This window comes from Macaca thibetana, chromosome 19 (genome assembly GCF_024542745.1).
Source record: "Macaca thibetana thibetana isolate TM-01 chromosome 19, ASM2454274v1, whole genome shotgun sequence".
Classification (NCBI taxonomy): Eukaryota; Metazoa; Chordata; class Mammalia; order Primates; family Cercopithecidae; genus Macaca; species Macaca thibetana.
Genome location: NC_065596.1, coordinates 18,260,800 through 18,268,191, shown reverse-complemented (window position 1 = coordinate 18,268,191; position 7,392 = coordinate 18,260,800). Strand labels below are relative to the sequence as shown.

The window sequence follows — 7,392 nt, the reverse complement described above, 5'->3', positions numbered from 1 at the left end:
ATCTGGTGAAACCCCATTTCTACTAAAAATACAAAAATTAGCCAGGTGTGGTGGCACACACCTGTAATCCCAGCTACTCAGGAGGCTGAGGCAAGAGAATCACTTAACCCTGGGAGGCAGAGGTTGCAGTGAGCCAAGATGACACCACTGCATTCCAGCCTGGGCGACAGGGAGATTGTGTCAAAAATAAATTTTTAAAAGCTGGGTTTCGTGGCTCACACCTGTAATCCCAGCACGTTGGGAGGCTGAGGCGGGTGGATCACTTGAGGTCAGGAGTCCAAGACCAGACTGGCCAACATGGTGAAACCCTGTTCCTACTGAAAATACTAAAATTAGCTGAGTGTAGTGCTTCACGCCTGTAATTCCAGCTACTCAGGAGGTTGAGGCATGAGAATTACTTGAACCTGGGAGGTGGAGGTTGTAGTAAGCTGAGATCGTGCCACTGCACCGCAACCTGGGTGACAGAGCAAGATTCCATCTCAAAAATAATAAAAAGACCAGCCTGGGCAACATGGCAAAATCCCAACTCTACTAAAAATACAAAAATTTGCCAGGCAAGGTGGCATGTGCCTGTAGTCCCAGCTACTTGGAAGGATTGCTTGAGTCTGGAAGTTTGAGGTTGCAGCGATCTGTGATCATGCCACAGATGTGTAACTCCAGCCTGGGTGATAAAGAGTAAGACCTTGTCTTAAAAAAATAAGGCTAGGCTCGGTGGCTCAAGCCTGTAATCCCAGCACTTTGGGAGGCTGAGGCAGGTGGATGACGAGGTCAGGAAATTGAGACCATCCTGGCCCACATGATGAAACCCCGTCACTACTAAAAATGCAAAAAATTAGCTGGGTGTGGTGGCGGGCACCTGTAGTCCCAGCTACTCGGGAGGCTGAGGCAGGAGAATGGCCTGAACCCGGGAGGTGGAGCTTGCCATGAGCCAAGATTTCGCCACTACACTGCAGCCTGGGGGACACAGCGAGACTTCGTCTCAAAATAAAAATAATGTAATGCATGATAAACTTGATTTATACACCTGAAATGGGTTCGCTGTATGGTTTGCAAATGATATCCCGATGAAGCTGTTTTCAAATAACATAGCGGTTGCCTGCTTTCTCTGTTGGACCGAATTGGTCTAAACCTTGCACTGTGAGGCGGAATTCCCTGCAGGTCACCTGGGTGTGATGAAAGGGGATCCGTACGCCAAGTCCCAAGTTCACGCCAACGTTCTGAAAAGAGACTCAAAACACAGGCCTTCAGGGGACAGTCTGAGCCCAGAGTGGGAGGGAGGTTAAACTTTGACCAGTTACTGCTTTGCCCTATTGGACTCTAGAGTCTCAGATACAAGGTACATTTTTTTTAAAGTAATTGATATTAAGATGGAATTATGGCCAGGTGCAGTGGCTCAAGCCTGTAATCACAGCACTTTGGGAGGCCGAGACGGGTGGATCACCAGGTCAGGAGATCGAGACCATCCTGGCTAACACTAAAAATCTCTACTAAAAAACTAGCCGGGTGCAGTGGCGGGCACCTGTAGTCCCAGCTACTCGGGAGGCTGAGGCAGGAGAATGGCGTGAACCCGGGAGGCGGAGCTTGCAGTGAGCTGAGATCTGGCCACTGCACTCCAGCCTGGGCGACAGAGCGAGACTCCGTCTCAGAAAAAAAAAAGATGGAATTATGTTGGTCCTGGATTTATGGCAGCCTCTCCTAGAAGACAAGTCTTTGTCAGTGACTTTCAGGAGGGTAGATTGGGAGAAACTGGTGATTGGTGGGGGGCAATTAGGACTCAGATCCCACCCAAGTTGAACCCAAGATACTTTTTCCTAGAAAAAGATTAAAAAATGCTACTCTGCTGGGACATCACAACGATCAGGAAGCAAAAAACACAAAAACGGCTGGGCATGGTGGTTTGTGCCTGTAATCCCAGCACTTCAGGAAGTCGAGGCGGGCGGATCACTTGAGCCTAGGAGTTCAAGATCAGCCTGACTGGCTGGGCAAAGTGGCTCACGACTGTAATGCCAGTACTTGGGGAGGCTGAGGCAGGCAGATCACCTGAGGTCAGGAGTTTGAGACCACCCTGGGCAACATTGTGAAATCCTGTCTCTACTAAAAATATAAAAATTAGCCAGGTGTGGCAGCAGGCGCCTTAATCCCAGCTACTCAGGAGGCTGAGGCACGAGAATCGCTTGAACGAGGGAGGCAGAGGTTGCAGTGAGCCGAGATCGTGCCACCGTACACCAGCCTGGGTGACAGAGCAAGACTCTGTCTCAAAAACAAAAAACCACAACAACGACAAAAAAACAGAACACAAAACAAGTCTAGCCTGAGGCAACATAGTGAGACCCCATCTCTACAAAAAAAAAAAAAAAATTAGCAGGGTGAGGTGGCACACGCCTGTAGTCCCAGCTACTCCAGAGCCTGAGGCAGGAGGATCGCTCGAGCCCAGGAGTTTGAGGCTGCAGTGAGCCATGATCGCGTCACTGCACTCCAGCCTGGACAACAGCAAGATTCTGTCTCAGAAAAATAAAAAAACAATTGCATCTTAAGTCCACCCCAGGCAGGCAGGGCCCGGGAGAATCCAAGGCCAGAAAAGGTAAGTGGGAATAGGCTGTTGACGGGGTTGGGGTGCAGAGGGGACTCTGTTCCAGAGCTCTGCCAAGGAGACGGATAAACGTCTCTCTTTCCTCCCAGTTTGGCAAATCACCCAGAACCTTCCATGCCCTCTCCCACGGGGGTGCATGCCACACCCACAAAGACCCCTGCCTGCAACTAGGGGGTGCTGGCCACATTCCACGTCATGGACAGTTTGGTGACTCTCCACTGGGATTTTGTGCCAGCCCAGCCACGTCTTGAGTCAGGGCAGACAGGCTGGGGGCTGAGGGGAGGAGCAGCGGAGCCAGGAGGCCTTTCCTGGGAGGTCTCCCAGGCATTCTGGGTAGGGGAAAAGGTAGAACGGGATAACTTACCTGGAAAGGCAGCGAGCAGTGGATGAGCGCAGCTCACCAGGAGGCCATGGCAGGTCTCCTAGGGCGGGCAGGAAGTGGGAACAGAGAGGAGGAACAAGCAAATGTGTACTGCAGCACACACCTGTCACCAGGTTACGTAGGGTGGTGTTCTCCCCTGCAGCTGGGATATTGTCTGGAAGCCAATTTCCGGGGTGTCCTAATCTCGCCCGTAAGACTGGATGTGGTGCGGGAATTTGGAGGCCCAGGACATGACCCGGGCTCCACCTGTAGCCTGAAGTCTACCTGGCTTTGGGTGCATAGCTGATCCATCCATAAAGTGAAAACGCTGATCTAAAGCATTGATTCTCAAAGTGGGTTCCATGGGGGGCCCCATGGGTTTCTTGGGAGATGGTAAAGGGAGGGAAGTGAGCAGGAGTTTTTTTTTTTTTTTTTTTGAGACGGAGTCTCGCTCTGTCACCCAGGCTGGAGTGCAGTGGTGCGATCTCGGCTCACTGCAAGCTCCGCCTCCTGGGTTCACACCATCCTCCTGCCTCAGCCTCCCTAGTAGCTGGGACTACAGGGCTAATTTTTTGTATTTTTAGTAGAGATGGGGTTTCACCGTGTTAGCCAAGATGGTCTCAATCTCCTGACCTCATGACCTGCCCACCTCGGCCTCCCAAAGTGCTGGGATTACAGGTGTGAGCCACTGTGCCCGGCCTTGAGCAGAATTTTAACCATTCCGCCCATTCAGTCAGTCAATCAACAAACATTGCTCGTGCACCTATTATACACCAGACCCAGGGAGACTGCAGGGAGCAAGTGGGTGAGTCAGACAATACATGGCTTTTGCCAGGGAACCATTGGTCAGGCCTCTGAGCCCAAGCTAAGCCATCAAATCCCCTGCGACTTGCATGTGTACATCCAGATGGCCTGAAGCAACTGAATATCCAGAAAAGAAGTGAGAATAGCCAGTTCCTGCTTTAACTGGTGACATTCCACCATAGTGATTTGTTCCTGCCCCGCCCTTACTGATCAATTGACTTTGTGACAATACACCACCCCCCTTGCAATAATGTACATTGTGATATTCCCCACGTTTGTGATATTCACAAAGGGTGAAAGTACTTTGTACAGTACACCCTCCCCACCCTTGAGAAGGTACTTTGTAATATCCTCCCGCCTGCCAATAAGAAGGTACTTTGTAATATTATCCCCCCAACTTAAGAAGGTACTTTGTGGCCAGGCGCGGTGGCTCACGCCTGTAATCCCAACACTTTGGGAAGCCAAGGCAGGTGGATCACGAGGTCAGGAGATCAAGACCATCCTGGCTAACACGGTGAAACCCCATCTCTACTAAAAATACAAAAAAATTAGCTGGGCTTGGTGGCAGGTGCCTATAGTCCCAGCTACTCAGGAGGCTGAGGCAGGAGGATGGTGTGAACCCAGGAGGCAGAGCTTGCAGTGAACCAAGATTGCACCACTGCACTCCAGCCTGGGCAACACAGTGAGACTCCATCTCAAAAAAAAAAAAAAAAAAAAAAGGTGCTTTGTAATATTCTCTCCCTGCCTGTAAGAAGGTACTTTGCAATATTCTCCTGGCCTTTGAGAATGTACTTTGTAAGATCTACCCTCTGCCTGCAAAAAATTGCTCCTAACTCCACCACGTATCCCAAACCTATAAGAACCAGTGATAATCCCCCCACCCTTTGCTGACTCTCTTTTCGGACTCAGCCCGCCAGTACCCAGGTGATTAAAAGGCTTTATTGCTCACACAAAGCCTGTTTGGTGGACTCTCTTCACACGGACACATGTGAAATTTGGTGCCGAAGACCCAGGACAGGAGGACTCCTTCGGGAGACCGGTCCCCTGTCCTCGCCCTCACTCCGTGAGGAGATCCACCTGCAACTTCAGGTCCTCAGACCAACCAGCCCAAGGAACATCTACCAATTTCAGATCAGGTAAGCAGTCTTTCATTCTTTTCTCCAGCCTCTCGCTACCCTTTAATCTCCCTGTCCTTCCAATTCCAGTTATTTTTCCTCTGTAGTAGAGACAAAGGAGACACATTTTATCTGTGGACCAAAAACTCCAGCGCCGGTCATGGACTCGGGAAGATGGTCTTCCCTTGGTGTTTAACCACTGCAGGGACCCCTGCCCTGGTCATTCACCCACATTCATTGGTGTCTGATCACCGTGGGGACGCCTGCCTTGGTCATTCACCCACATTCCCTTGGTGGCAAGTCAGTTGTGGAGATGCCTGCTTTGACTGCTCACCCACATTACAGCCCAGGGCTGCTCACCCCCCACAGCCCCACTTCTCCGTGTCTCTGCCTTTCTATGGGCAACCTTCTGCCCTCCATTCCCCCTTCTCCCTTAGCCTGTGTTCTCAGGAACTTAAAACCTCTTCAACTCACACCGGACCTAAAAACCTGACTGCCATATTCTATGATACTGCTAGGCTCCAACACAAACTCAACAATGGTTCCCAATGGCCAGAAAATGGCACTTTGGATTTCTCCATCTTTCAAGACCTGGATGATTTTTGTCGAAACATGGGCAAATGGTCTGAAGTGCCTGACATCCAGGCATTCTTTTTTTTTTTTTTTTTTTTTTTTGAGACAGAGTCTCGCTCTGTCGCCCAGGGTGGAGTGCAGTGGCGCAATCTCGGCTCACTGCAAGCTCAGCCTCCTGGGTCCACACCATTCTCCTGCCTCAGCCTCCCAAGTAGCTGGGACTACAGGCACACACTGCCACGTCCGGCTACTTTTTTGTATTTTTAATAGAGACGGGGTTTCACCATGTTAGCCAGGGTGGTCTCGATCTTCTGACGTTGTGATCCACCCGCCTTGGCCTCCCAAAGTGCTGGGATTACAGGCATGAGCCACCGTGCCCGGCCACATCCAGGCACTCTTTTACACATTGGTCCCTCCCTAGTCTCTGCTCCCAATGCGACTCGTCCCAAATCTTTCTTCTTTCTCTCCTGTCTGTTCCTTCAGTCTCCACCCCAAGCTCTAAGTCCTTTGAATCCTCCTTTTCTATGAACCCATAACTGACCTCTCCCCTCCTCCCCAGGCTGCTCCTTGCCAGGCCAAGCCAGGTCCCAATTCTTCCTCAGCCTCCGCTGCCCGACCCTATAATCCTCCTATCACCTCCCCTTCTCACACCTGGTCTGGCTTACAGTTTCGTTCCATGACTAGCCCTCCCTGACCTGCCCAACAATTTCCTCTTAGAGAGGTGGCTGGAGCTGAAGGCAGAGTCAACGTAAATGCTCCTTTTTCTTTAGCCAACCTCTCCCAAATCAGTTAGCATTTAGGCTCTTTTCCATCAAATATAAAAATCCAGCCCAGTTCATGGCCCATTTGGCAACAACCCTTAGATGCGTTACCACCTTAGACCCAGAGGGGCCAGAAGGCTGTCTTACTTTTTTTTTTTTTTTTTTTGAGACAGAGTCTCACTGTGTCGCCCAGGCTGGAGTGCAGTGGCGCGATCTCGGCTCACTGCAAGCTCCGCCTCCCAGGTTCACGCCATTCTCCTGCCTCAGCCTCCGAGTAGCTGGGACTACAGGTGCCCGCCACCACGCCCGGCTAGTTTTTTGTATTTTTAGTAGAGACGGAGTTGTCACCATGTTAGCCAGGATGGTCTTGATCTCCTGACCTCGTGATCCACCCGCCTCGGCCTCCCAAAGTGCTGGGATTACAGGCTTGAGCCACCGCGCCCGGCCGTGTCTTACTCTCAATATGCATTTTATCACCCAATCCGCTCCTGACATTGGAAAAAGCTCCAAAAACTAGATTCCGGCCCTCAGAATCCCACAACAGGACTTAATTAACCTCGCCTTCAAGGTATACAATAATAATAAAGAGACAGCCACATGGTAATGTATTTCTGAGTTGCAATTACTTGCCTCCACTGAGAGAGAAACCCCAGCCACATCTCCAGCACACAAGAACTTCAAAACACCTAAACTGCATCTGCCAGGCATTCCTCTAGGATCTCCTCCCCCAGGATCTTGCTTCAAGTGCCGGAAATCTGTCCACTGGGCCAAGGAATGCCCACAGCCTGGGATTCCTCCTAAGCCGTGTCCCATTTGTGCTGGAACCCACTGGAAATTGGACTGTCTAACTCACCCAGCAGCCACTCCCAGACCCCTTGGAACTCTGGTCCAAGGCTCTCTGACTGACTCCTTTTCACATCTTCTTGGCTTTAGCAGCTGAAGACTGATGCTGCCTGATGGCCTCGGAAGCCCCTTGGACCATCACAGATGCCGAGCTCCAGGTAACTCTCACAATGGAGGGTAAGTCCATCCCCGTTTAATTGATACAGGGGCTACCCACTTCACATTACCTTTCTTTCAAGAGCCTGTTTCCCTTGCCTCCATAACGTTGTGGGTATTGACGACCAAGCTTCAAAACCCCTTAAAACTCCCCCACTCTGGTGCCAACTTGGACAACATTCTTTTATG

The 7,392-nt window shown here is 50.8% G+C and overlaps 1 protein-coding gene across 1 annotated transcript in view; it reads right to left on the bottom strand.

Moving 5' to 3' along the window:
- MICOS13 (mitochondrial contact site and cristae organizing system subunit 13) overlaps nt 1-7,392 on the bottom strand; it is a 201,706-nt gene that overhangs the window by 188,621 nt on the left and 5,693 nt on the right. The window lies entirely within an intron of this gene.